The following is a 13,888-nucleotide window of genomic DNA, read 5'->3' as shown; positions in this document are numbered from 1 at the left end:
TTTAATCCTCCTGCAAACAACTGACTTCACAATTTGGTAGTACAAGATACAAATCAAGTAGAGAAAGAAGAATAAACCTGTACCATTAGCAGAGTACGAAAGCATAACAGGGTACTTCATTTTCCTCCTGAAGCAGTACATGGCTACATCCCGCATCCTCGAGCTGACCATCCTACAGTGCACAAGAAAGAGCCAAGTTACAGAGAGCGCCACGGCAGAGATGAAGGTGAAACTATAGGGTAAGAACTTAACTGCTCTAGGTGGACACGGTTTCATCTGAACTCATACGCCGTCGAGGTTGCTAGGCCAGAAGTCGCCCCCGAGTCCTCCTTTGCACCAGGCGACGCCACTCCATTCTGTTGCGTCGGAGTTGCAGGCTCCCTTTTTTTTTTTTTAACAAGGGAAGGGCCCGGAGGCCCCAAAGCTGCTTATATTATAAAACGAGAGAACAGTGGCGGGTACAATTTACATGAAGCCCCTCTCGCATCTATTGCACTAGAGAATCTAATAATTAGAGATAAGGGCTCCAACTTTGCAAACAAGACCCTAGGAAAATAAAGCAAAAAGCAATCAAATCCCTGGGATCTTCCTCCGCCTATCGCCAGCGATCTCGAGGCGCAGAACGCCGAAATCAGAGAGAAGATGCTCGATGTGCTCTCGAAACCGGCGAAGATCCACAACCGTCGGCCACCTCGACGCCTCCGGGGACGAACCACTTGGGGGCGAAGCTGTGTCGAGCTCCAGCAGCTGGGATCGAAGATGGCCTCCGCCTTGGAGGTTGATGATGGGCCGCATTTTCGGCCATAGATCACAGCGACACGATCCATCGCAGTGTATTCCGCACAAAGAGAATTGATAGAAGCAGCAACATAGACCAGAGTCAGCCGAACAGCATGAGCAAAATCCCAACCCTCTTCCTCGCCGCCACGGCCGGCCAAGAGGGAAAAGACCAGCAACACGCCATCAGGGAGACGTCAGGGTGGATGGTGGAGACGCTTATAGACGACGAAGGGGAGCTCCGCCACGGGAGCAACACAGACTTGCTTCCCCCACGGAAGCCAAGACGTGAGCTCCATCGACGAACGTCTGGCACCACGCCAGAGTACCAAGACGAGGAGCCACCAAAGGAAAGGGAGGACGACCTTATTAGGGGAGATGCCGCGCTTCATCTGCCTTACAAATCCCCACAACTGCCACCGGAGCAGAACTGCAAGGAAGATGAAGCAGAGGACGCTCAAGATCTGGCCGACTAGATCTCGAATCCTACTCCCATGCTCCACGAAGGGAAAAACTACACAAGAACAAGCCCTAAAACTAGATCCGGCGCTTCCCCATCGCCTACTCCAGCCAGCAACGCCGGCAAGAGCGGCTCCGGATCGGCCCGGCGAGGAGAGAGAGAGGACCAGGCGAGATCTTTCGGGAGAGAACGAGAAGGGTGGGGGGTGTGAGGTCCTGTAGAGAACAGATAGTAGATTCCGCTGTGTCCTGCAGGCTCCCGTTAACGACTACGATGCCGCCACCGCCTCCTCCTCCTCATCGACCACCGTCGCCGATGCCATAACTATCTCACATGTCGCCGCCACCTCCATGATTACTGTATAATCACCAAATTAAACAGCAGGGGTTAGCACCTCTGCAGTTTGAAGAATAGGGATGAGATTAATCCGGGAGAATTATTTTCATGACAAAACAAATACACCGTGAAAAATCACTGCTACAAACTGATGCTTAGAGTGGTCTAGCAGATTTTAGTAGGCATGGTACCTCCAGGAGTGTTTGCCTGTAATTAATATATGATCTAGAGCTTCCACGAGGCAGAGAGAAGTTTTGCAAGCATCATATTGTGTTGAGTCATTAATAATTTTTATAGCTTCCCTTCAGGTGAATTTTTTTTTCACAAGAATGGCATTACAGAATGATAAAAATTATGTTGATTCTCAACACTCAAGTCAAATACGTGAAAAAATACACAAAGATCTGTGCGCCGTGATTATGCATTTGCACATAGAATGAAACATGTATCTGACCTGAAAGTGAAAGTTGCGGGAATTTTCAACACAGTGTATCATCCAGCATCATGTATTCATGTCAAGTTATCAACAGATAACTAATCATTTTTAGGGAGCCTGTAAGATGACGTAGACCAGTACATCCTAAAGAACACACAAAGCCTAAGTCATATGAAAAGTGTAATTATAGGAAACAAATAGACTTTTAGTTTAAGAGGTTTGTGTGCTTACCATTTGTAAAAGAAAAATGTTCTTGAATCTGTCTTCAGAGACAGAGCATTATCCCGAAAAATCAATCTTCAATTGCTTGGAAATCCCATAATGTGACATCTTTCAGAACAGTGGATCATTACGCCTTTCCTCTTGCCTTGTGAGCTCCTTCCGCAAATTATTTTACCTTCTGAAAACCAAACTGAAAATCAAAAACGAAAATTGAATAACCAACATGAAAAAAAAAATAATAGTATAACTACTATATTAAAGGTTAACTGACTCAGATTTTTCTCGGGGCCTGCTCGGACTTAACATGCAATTCTCTTGTGTGTAGTTTGTGGGGCTCTTTAGCGTTTTGGTATTTCTCTGAACCGTAGCAGTGACCTGACTGATCTCACCGCTTTGACTATTTCCTCTTATCCCCAGGACGTATCTAGAAAATTTGTTCCCCTTTCTCTCTCCCAATCCCTCACGTTTCCTCCCCACGTACAATTGTCTCTCTCCCATCAGAAACAATGTAGCCACACCACGGGCCGGAGATTTGTGGTGGCAGGCAGCGAGAAAGCAGGTGGTGACCACGGTGAGCGGTTGCCGGTGGAAAGAGAGGAGGTCGTAGGTGGCCGGCGGCCGGTGGCGGGAGGGGATGCAACAGCCGGACTCGATGATGATGGGGAGAAGGTCTTTGATGGCTTCGACGCCAAGCAGCACTGGCCGGTGAGGCCCAATCCTCCTCATCCCTACCCCCTTTCTCAACAGCACCCACACAAGCGACAGCGCCATCCTCCTCTTCCATCTCGGGCACGGCGGCACGATGGTACAGGACACCGAACAAAACCGATGGGAGTAGCTTGCGCAGGCGGACGAGGGAACCCGAGAGCGATGACGGAGGCGGACCATGACGGAGATGGGCCTGGCGTTCGTCGTGCAGCCGGGGTCTAACGGCAAGCGGCGGCACGACGACCGTGAGCGCTTTCCCAACGTCGGCCAGGCCTTCTCCTCCACCGGATCTGGAGAGAGAGCTGACGGTGCCGCCTTCACATCTACCAGGAGCCATGGTTGGGTGTATGCTCCTCTTTCCCCGCTACTCATCTCATCCCCTTCCCTCCTCCCAAGTTTTTTCTCGGTTATTTTCACTTCTTCCCCGTGAAAAGAACCATTCTTGCACAGAGCAGCTACTAGACTACTACCGTCTCCCTGAACATAGCCAGACAGGTGAGATGTGCAAGGTTCGCTATGGTTAACATCAGTTAGCTAATAACTGATAGTATTTTGATTTCTTTCTAATGTGATTGATAACAAATTCTCCCCTTTCTGAAGCAACGCTTTCACTTCTTTGATCAGCGTTGCATAGCATGATCTGTTGGATTCTGACTTCGGATCATTTTCTCTGCATTACCATCCGATACAACGTACGTCGGTGACTCTATTTCCAGTCCTCTGCTTCCGCACACTGAAGTCTGAAGTGCCGCCGACGAGCTACAAGGTCTTTTCTGGATGTAACAACAGAGCCCGTGACCTCTAAATCTTTCTTTATAATGTTTGCACAGATTGATTAAACCCCGATGAATCAATTCCCTTTCAAAGTTATCATGTACATCACTTTCCTTTTCAATGTACCAATTAATGTATATATATGTATTTCAAGTGTGCAGCTGATAATTTTGTACACACATGTATTTTAAGTGTGCATCAGATAATTTGTGTTCTTTACTTTGATAATTTGTACTAATTTGTATTCATGTATGAGTCATGGGGAAAAGCAGGATCTACCACAATTGTCATTTTCTCCATTATTTGCTAATTGAATCTTCATCTTCTCTTCTTAACTGAAAACATGCTTTCAAAATCTTATTGAGACAGTAGAAAGGTTGAGCATCGTATGCATCAAATATGTGGTGACAAAAAATATAGAATGCATACTAATTATCGTTCACCCTTTGACCACACCCTTATGTACATTGTGCTTACTTATCATGTTCTATATTGTTTTTTGAAAGAGCATGGCTGACAGATGCTTTACATGCAGATACTTGAATGCAGAACCGTGGTTGAGACCACTTGCCAACCGATCAGGTTAGTGCCTTATGTAAAGCACTTGGCATTCACAGGATGTACAACAGCTGCACAATCATTCTCAAAATTAACTGGTCTATGACACCAGGGGCAGCAAGGTCGATGCCTTCTTTCGGAGGACAAAGTTCAGCTTTATTATCGTCCATGTAGCAAAGGTGCGGGCAACCAATAAGATAACGCCGCAATCTGAATTTGTAGCCACTGCACCGACGCTGGCGAGGCTGGCTTCCAGAGTTGCTGCAGAAAAGTAAGATGAGTAAGGTCTCTGATACTGGACATAGATTGTAAGTATGCTTACCATGATAGTGTGTTTCTATGACCCTTGATAGTTATAGGAAACTGTAAAGTTGTCGCCTTAATTCCAGACTATCTTTTAGGTGCGTTCCGATAGTTCATGTAACAAAGATAACCCACGATTTGATCGAACATCTGAATCACAAATACATGAGCTATGAATGTGGAGCAAAAATTATTAACTTATGAAGATAAATAGAAATCATTTTGAAAATTTCTGCGGAAGTGACCTACCCTACTACAACTGCAACAGGTCGTGGGCAAGTTATATGAACATATTAATCATTTAAGAACAAATCTTATTTCAGAGAAACACGCCTATTGTGTTTTCAAGACCTGAAAAGTATGCAGGTTTCACATTTGACAGGCTTAATATCTTAGGCATAATTAATTCATCAAGATTAGACTATCCGTGTGTTTTATTATATTATGTAGTTGTACCAGTGCATGCTTAATGCTGTAGACAACATGTGTATGCAAAGCTCGAATAGATAAAGATTTATGTTGTCCTTGCTAGATGAACTGAACGTAATTTTCTTGCTCCTTTTCTTTTACCCTGAATATTTCTAGCCATGAATGATTTCTAAAAATCAGACGATTCATTTAATTAATAATTCATTCTTATCGATATTTTCATCTACATCTCAGCTCGGCCTTAGTCGCATGAACAAAAGCATTGTTATTAGTTTTTTCTTCTTACTAAACACAGCCTGGGATCTCCTCCAACGGATTGATCAGTAGAATATAAAGGCACAAGTTCCGGATCTAATTCTTCATACCAGTAATGCAGAAATATCTGCTAATAAATAATTCCTAGGAAGAGCTACAGAAATAGCTATGTGAGAAAGCTATGGGTATTTATTGCTCCCTATCAATCTATTATATATTATAAAAATATTTCCATATTAAATAACCTGAGTACATGCCCTCACTGGAACTTAACTGGGATGTAGTACCGCAAATATGAACTAACTTTTTCATGATTTAGAGTATTATTTATAAATAAATATACTACGATTGCTTTACCACTACAATATCCTGCAGGTGATCTCTTGATTAGTCTGCTAAATCTCTCAGGAGTCGGGAGTATGTGAGTACACATTATTGAATGTGTCCACTACTATGAAACCATGTAGCTAAATCAGGTACATCTCTTTGCATCTATCAAAAACTTTGGAGTTCGTATTGGCTCCAGTGAATACATGCATCCTAAACTGAATACTTGCTCAACTGAGATAACACGCGCATTTACAAATCTGAATTCTGACTGGTATGACACAGCACGTATTTTTCAAAATGGCAAACTTCGAAATGCACACAACTTCATGTTAAAGGTAGATACTGCAACAATTCAGCCAAGTATGCAGAGTCCAATTTATTTGATTGCTTGAGGAATTAAGGTAACACGTTTATGTATCAAGGTTTGTTCCTTTCTTTTTTGTCTCAGATAATCAACTTAAGGCATTCGAGATAGTGAATAGATTTCCGTACTATTAAATTAAGAACTACTTATTTTTTCAATTTCGTTACAGATACTCAGCAAATTTTGTTTATTGCACCTTGCTTCTATGGATGTAAATTGCTAGCTACATCAAATGTATTGGCTAAGAAAATTTAAAGCTTTATCGGTGAGTGGAGATGTGGATGTCTCTCTGTAAAAACATCTTCCTCTTTGAACCGTCACTTGGTGATTGGAAACAAAAACTCAAATATGTCGAGCTGCATAAACATTGTTCTTCTATAGCTACGGTAGGTTCAATACTTCTGTCGGATCATGATCAGTTTATCTGAGCTGCGGTGCATACATTTTTGTGTATACACATTTTTAGCTATGCTTGCTTAAGATTCAAGGGGTTTTTATTGACACATCTCTTACTTGCATGCCTAATATGTTGCTTTTCAGATGGTACAAGTGTGAGATTGAACTGAGCTTTTGCCATTCATAAAGATTCTAATGTGCTTCTATACATAGAGATAATGATGTAACATCATTTTTTCTGGTGTTTGAGATTCGTGTTGCATGTCCAACTGGTATCATTCAAGGCTGAAATGTAATGTACTAATCAAGAACTATTACTTCTATACTGTATGGTTCATTTTTCTAACTAAAGTAGTTACACACAATGATATTTTGCAGCTGACTCCAACATATGGTGAAACAATTTCAGGACACCCTGATCAAAAGGCTTTGTCACCACCATTGTTTAAATGGCTAACGACTGAGTACTTTCTCAGCCAAGGGAACATCTATTATGCAAATGAATATTAGGTTTACTGGATCAAGATGATGTAACTTCATGTAAGAGAACATTTTTATTTTTCTTCCTATGACTTCTAAAAAGATTGTCGGTCCATTTTTTTTTTTTTGAATAAGAAGTTATATAGATGTTTGCTCAAATATGTAGTGAGCTTACTTTTATGTGACATCACATTGTCAGTTAAAGTCTACATGTCATTTTTATTTTCCTTGATATTTTGTTGAATGATATTAGTAATAAATTCAAATTGCATGCTACAAATACTGCCGCACTATCGTATGTAATAGACCTCTGAGTAGCTGCAAGACCGTATCGTTCTGCATATCTACCATTTGATCACATAATGCAACCCCTATTGCAAATCGTATTATATGTATGCCCATGGGAATATCATCGCACCTTTTGAGTAATAAAGCGCCCTTTTTCGAAAAATAAAAATATCATTTCTGAGAGTGCATTTGCAATTCTGTTGCGCTGAAATTTGTTCAATACATATTGAATTTTCTCAATGCTACAAACTGGGAACACTCTAAAAGATCCTCCTGGAAGCACAAGTTGGAAAAATTTTCCTGCTAAGCACATCGCGACCACTGTTGTTAGGTTGTCATCTGCCGCCGTTGTTGGGCTTCTCCATAGCCGTCGCTGGGCTGTTGACGTGTCTTCCTCACTTGGTTGTTGCTGCCGATGCAGTGGCGGAGCAGGAAATTCGTATTGGCTATGCAAGTCACATGTTATACTTAGATCTACAAATCAACAAACTAATTAAGCACTGTCCTCTAATCACAATTGGGGGAAATAACAAAAGGATAATATTACGAAAACAAGGTTGAATCCCCGTATGGAAGAAAGAAAAAGGATAAATAAGACTACAACACTCGGAATGCACTCACAGTCTAGCACTCTGAATTTTGCACGCATAATTTTGCAGTTGATTGGTTTACACAATGTGTTCTTTTGATGGTTCATTAATAATTTTATTTTTCTGTGATCCACCGGTTACTAAGACACTCCACCACCATCCACATCCAATTAGAAATCAAAATGCAGCTGCCATATAAAAATAAAACGACACAACAGCTGAGTCTTAGAAAAATCAGAACACATCAACTCTAAAAAGACAAACTAATCAACTCGACCCAACAAATATTTACCATGGTAAAATTATCATCAAACGGCCACAATGTGGCGCGGCGGCAAGCATATGAAGATAATTGGTTTTGGGTTTTAAACATGGAAATTTCAAGAACATCCCAAAAACTTCATTTTAGAGTGACTAAGAAAGATCCATGCTTACCTTTTCATTTTCATATTTTAAACTTGTTTAAATCCTTGTCAAACCTATGATTTGATCAAGATTCAAATGGGCATAAAATAAAAAAAAACATAAAAATGAAAAACCAAAGCACATAGTCTTCTTATGTGATATAGTAAGCATTAAAGTTGATAAACAAGGTCTAGACATATTCAAACTAGACAAATCATGTATCTACCCCCTAACCGCTAAACTCTGTCTTATGAAGTCAAGCACGAAGAGAAGTGCTTTTCGGTTTTATTTATTTATTTATTTTTTTGATTTTTTATGCCCAAATCTTGAATAAAATAGGTTCTTATTTATGGATACTCTTATGGTATATGTGACCAGAATGATAAATAAGAGTGTTTTCAGCTTTCAGCCTAGATACTTCTGGTTGATGCATTGTGGTTTCTTTCATCTTGATGCATTTAATTTGCAAGTCAGTGTCCTGCACTTGAACAACACCGGGAGTAACAACAAAGGACAACGTGGAGGGATTTGAATCAGTGCATTACTGAAAATCACAGTACCGTGGTGATATGCACTGTTTGAGTTCTCTACTTCTTGGTGGTGTCAGCTAAAATCTGGATGACAAAAGAAGCATATGTAACAAGCCTACAATGTGTGTGTCATGTTGTAGGCCAGATTAGTTAACTACTATGTCGTACAAAGGATGAGAGTACTTTTGGTGAATAAGTTCGACAACTTGCCCATACTGCCAATAAAATTTATATCTGCTCTATAAGTTCATCAGTGCCAACGATAGCATCATGCTTTTAGTATCCAGTCATAAACTTCAGAATCTATTTATTTATATGTTTTTAGCCTACTCTGATTAGTTAGAACCAAATATTTTCCATATACAAGTCTAATATGATATACGTGACTGAATGGATTCTCTTTGATGTATCATGGAAAGTAATCGACAGGTTATCATTTTCCACCAAAATTATACTTATGTGTTCTGCACTGGTTATAGCTGTTTAAATGAATTTGCTTTGCTCTAGAGAATATATTTCGTGTGAGGAGTTGTTGGGCCTGTAGGTTCAAGGTAAAATCTAGAACTGCCAATGATTGGTTTCTGTGGGGCCTCCATGTTCTTATTCCTATATCTGATATGTGTTTTGGTTGACTAATATGGCTTTTCCCCAAGCTGTTTCCCACTGACGCTCTATAATTTGCTAGCTCAGAAATTAGTTACACAATGAGGAGATAGGTTATTGGTCGATAGAGCCATGATGCGACCAGCGATTTCCTGGTGAGTTTGATCGTACACGTGGGTGGATTTTCTGTTGGAATATTAGGCAATTTCCGAGTGAGATTAATTACCGAAAGCAATATTACAGATGCATAAGTATACTTAACCATACACATCAGACTAAGCACATGCATAGATCTGAACATGGAACAAGTAGCAGTGCATAGAAGGAGAGGAAGAGCACGTACATCGCGACCGGGAAGGTCGCACCAGCAGCACCACCATGGGAATAGCTGATGTCGCCCATGGTGTCATGGAGTCGTCGAGGAAGCAGTCGAACCGGCGAAGTAGAGCACGAACATCACCGAACAGTCGCGCCGAGACGCTCCCCAAAAACCTTATCGCCCGCCTCCCGGTGCAGGATCTCAACGGACAGGGTTTCGGAGGCCTGCTCTCCTGGACGGCTATGCACGCAGTCGCCGGGATGGGGGAAACTAGAGAGTAGCGCAGCAAAAGGAACTTCTTCGTGAGAGAGGCAGACTAGAGAGTTCTGCGCGTTAGACTCCAGATCTGTTCTGTCTCCAGGTATAGCCTGGGAGGAGGCAGGGACACGCGCCCGACCGCGTTGCAAGCCAGGGACACGCGGCGAGCATGCATATGCAGGTCGACACGTACCCAACTCAGTTGGTGCACCAAGCAAAAATTTAGGCTTCCTTGAGTGTGTCTCGAACTCGAACTCGAGTCTCGAAACGCGACGCGCGTGCGTGACGAGGCGAGGCAAGACGGGGCGGAGGAGGAGGAGTGCGCGAGGGCTCCTTCTATTCTTACTCACTTGGAAGGACTAGAACATCAGTCCGTATATACCACTCCAACTCACTCCCAACTAGCAATGTGGGACTAAACTTTGTACCCCAAGGCTGTCCTAAGCTGCCAATGTGATGGGTCTTGAGATTTCAGGAATTGTAGACTACATGGGCTGCCTTACTGGGCTGCTGCCCATCTACATTCAACAATCCCCCACCAGATCTCAGAGTCACATCAGATGGCACGTTAGTTCCATTCACTGTTTAATATACCTTCACTTCAGTGGAGACTGTTAAGTTGAACTTCCACTTAGGCAAGGAGCTACGCTTGACTACAACTGAACAATGGACTATGCCTTGAATTGTCAGCCTTGTGTAGCAAGTTTCACTCAATGCCGGTACGGTACTGGGCTACCATAGCCTTCCCCTAGGGTGGAGCTTATAAGTCATGCTCCTCGGCCCTTCATGAGCTTACTAGAGATTCAACCAAATGTCTCGCACTGTGACCAGCAGTGTCACTCATATAGGTGTGTTCTTCAAAGATCGCCATGTAGGACAGCGTCTTCGCTCATCAAGAGCCGCACGGAACACATTAAGACATTGTCAACCTGCCTTACAGTAACTATGAGAGCATTTCCATCTGCAGCGGAGTGGGAGTATGTAAATTATTCTCTCAACTCAGTTGCTCCGGTTTGTTTTCCCAGGTCCTACTTCATGGAATTTCCGATCACATAGGTTGGGTTACCCCCTCGGCAACTCACGTGGGTCTCAAACCCATCTCCCTCGATGCAAGGTCTATCATATTTCTTGATAGTCCTTTTGTGAAAGGATCTGCCAGATTATTAGCACTTTGGACATAATCCAATGCTATCACTCCGGAGTTTTTCAGTTTTCTGACAGACTTCAATCTCCTCTTGACATGTTTGGAACTTTTCATATTATCCTTACAACTTTTCACTTTGATAATCACAGTTTGATTGTCACAGTTCATGAGGATAGCCGATATTGGTTTTTCAACCATAGGCAAGTCCATCAAGAGCTCACGAAGCCATTCCGCTTCGACAGTTGTTGTATCTAATGCTGTGAGTTCTACTTCCATAGTTGACCTCGTTAGAGCATCTCCAGTTGCGTCCCCCAAAGCGTCCCCCAAAGCAATTTGGGGCGCGCCGGACCAAAAATGCTTTCCAGCCGCGTCCCCCAAAGCCCATTTTTGTCCAGCGCGGCCCGATACGGTGTCTGGCGCCCCGAGCCCATCCCCGTCCCACAGGGGACGCTCCGGGCATGCCGGACACAACGAAAAGCGAGGCGGGGAATGGCGGGGCCGACCCGTCAGCGACTCATTCAAGTTTGGATCTAACCGTCGCCTACCTCGCGTCGCAAGTTAATCGCGCGACGACATCTTTGCCTTAATGGCGACGGAGGGGCAGGCGAGACGTCCCGTCGGTGCTGCGCAGACTCCACGCGTCGCCGGCGTTCGCACGCCACCGCCCGTTCCCGCGCGATCTTCCCGCCTCTTCTCGCCTCTTCCCGCGCTCTCTTCCCGCGCTTTCTTCCCGACGCCGACGTCTATAAAAGGCCTCCCGGCGTAATTGGTAGCCACCACAGCCGCCGGCAACAAACACAGCCCTCGTCGCTCCACCGCCGTCTCCTCCACCACCAGTGGCAATGGCGAACCGCCCCGGCGCTGGCCAGTTCCCTCCACCGCCGTCTCCTCCACTTCCAGTCCCGGATTCGCAGGTCGACATCGACCCCGCCGCCCGGGATGAGCGGCGGCGGCGAGGGACGCCGCTGTGGCCTGGCTCTCGTCAGCAGCGGCGGGAGGTACTCGAGGACAGGCCCGCCAGCGGCGTGAGGCGGCGCACGCGGTGGATCTAGTGGCGTTCTACGCCCCTGCCTCCGCAGCTGAGGAGGCCGCGGCGGCAGCAGCGTGGCATGAGCAGACGACGGCGGACACCAATGCGGTGTTCGATGCCTCGACGCCAGAAGAGATGCGACGGCGCCGGACGGAGGTGATGGAGCTGCGGTGGGCTGATGAGCTCCGCCGCTAGCAGGAGGAGCGGGACACGCTGTACCGTGAACGGCGGGAAGAGATCGAGCGCCGGCGGCGGGACTCGATCGAGCGCCAGCAGCAGCTGGCGACGGAGGAGCGTCAGCAGCGGGAGGCGGCGCTGGCGGCAACGGAGGCGGCCTGGGCGAGCTGGGCGGACGAGTTGGCGGCGGCGATGATGGAGGCGCCAACGGATGTGGAGGAGGAGGAGGCCGAGGCGGAGGAGGAGGAGGAGACCGAGGTGGAGGAGGAGGACGACGACGACGACGAGTTCGAGTGGTCCGACGACGACGGGCCACACCCGGACGAGACGGCCGATCAGCAGCGCGCGCTCGTCGAGTCGTTCGAGTCGGAGAAGAAGCTCCAAGACGACGCCCGTGCCCGCGAAGAGGCGCAGATTCGTCGCGTCGTCGAGCTCTCCCTCCAGGCGGTGCAGCAGGGGAGGGAGGACGTCGACGCGGTGCTGGAGCAGCGGCTTCTGGCCACCGCCCTATGCACGGAGAGGCGGCGCGCGCAGCAAGAGCTGCGGCGGAGGGCAGGCGACGCCGGGGCGGGGCCGTCGAACGCACCGCCGGGCGGTCAGTAGGCTAGGTTTAGATGAAAGCTAGCCGTTTTCATTCAAACTTTGTAATATATAATCAAAATTGAATGAAAACCTTTATTTTCGTGCACCAATATTTATTTGGGGGAGGTGTTTGGGGGATGCGGCTGAGGAGCGACGTCCCCCAAACGCGGCACGAACAAAACACGTCCCCCAAACGCTCGATCCGGCGCGGTTTGGGGGACGTTTTGGGGGACGCGACTGGAGATGCTCTTAAGATGGTCTACTTGCAAGACTTCCAGGAAACAGCACCACCACCAAGAGTGAAAACATATCCACTTGTGGCCTTCATTTTAGCATCTGAAATCCAATTAGAATCACTATACCCTTCAAGTCCTCGTGGATACCCGGTATAATGAATTCCATAACTCATGGTTCCCTTTAGATAGCGCATCACTCTCTCAAGAGCATGCCAATGATCATCTCCCGGGTTGGCCACAAACCGGCTAAGTTTGCATACAGCAAATGAGATATCAGGCTTCGTAGCGCAAGCTAAATACATGAGTGAACCAATGATTTGAGAGTATCTCAACTGATCTCTAGTTGCCTTTTCATTCTTTCAAAGAAAGACACTAGAATCATAAGGTGTGAGAGAAGATTTGCAATCAGCATAGCCAAATCTGATCAACACCTTCTCAACATAATGAGATTGCACAAGTGTAATCCCATTATTCTCATCTCTCAGTAACTTGATGTTTAATATAACATCAGCTTCTCCAAGATCTTTCATCTCAAAACACTGAGATAAGAAGGTTTTGACCTCCTCAATCACTTTGAGATTTGTCCCAAGAATTAGTATGTCATCCACATACAAACATAAGACAACTCCCTCACCCCCACCATGGCGGTAGTATACACATTTGTCAGCTTCATTAACAACAAAGCCCACAGATGTTAAAGTTCTTTCAAACTTCTCATGCCATTGTTTGGGCGCTTGTTTGAGACCATACAAAGATTTCTTTAATTTACACACCTTTCTTTCTTGACCTTCTAGTACGAAACCATCAGGCTGTTCCATGTAAATTTCCTCGTCCAACTCTCCGTTTAAGAAAGCCGTCTTAACGTCCATTTGATGAACGAGAAGACCGTGTGAGGCAG

The 13,888-nt window shown here is 45.2% G+C and overlaps 1 long non-coding RNA gene across 20 annotated transcripts; it reads left to right on the top strand.

Moving 5' to 3' along the window:
- The first annotated feature begins 2,624 nt into the window (after positions 1–2,624).
- On the top strand, positions 2,625–7,060 carry LOC127344970 (uncharacterized). Of its 20 annotated transcripts, none has more exons than XR_011747086.1 (6): positions 2,625–3,705; positions 4,249–4,295; positions 4,384–5,734; positions 5,871–5,989; positions 6,493–6,640; positions 6,727–7,060. It is a non-coding gene; the product is annotated as an uncharacterized lncRNA (long non-coding RNA). The 20 variants fall into 20 exon arrangements; XR_011747082.1 differs by having other exon boundaries at positions 6,122–6,640; XR_007878360.2 differs by having other exon boundaries at positions 2,629–3,705; positions 4,384–4,542; positions 5,634–5,734; positions 5,871–6,640.
- The last annotated feature ends 6,828 nt before the right edge of the window (positions 7,061–13,888 follow it).

This window comes from Lolium perenne, chromosome 6, assembly GCF_019359855.2.
Source record: "Lolium perenne isolate Kyuss_39 chromosome 6, Kyuss_2.0, whole genome shotgun sequence".
NCBI classification, from domain to species: domain Eukaryota; kingdom Viridiplantae; phylum Streptophyta; class Magnoliopsida; order Poales; family Poaceae; genus Lolium; species Lolium perenne.
The sequence above is the reverse complement of the archived record's forward strand: the minus strand, read 5'-3'. Positions and strand labels throughout refer to the sequence as shown.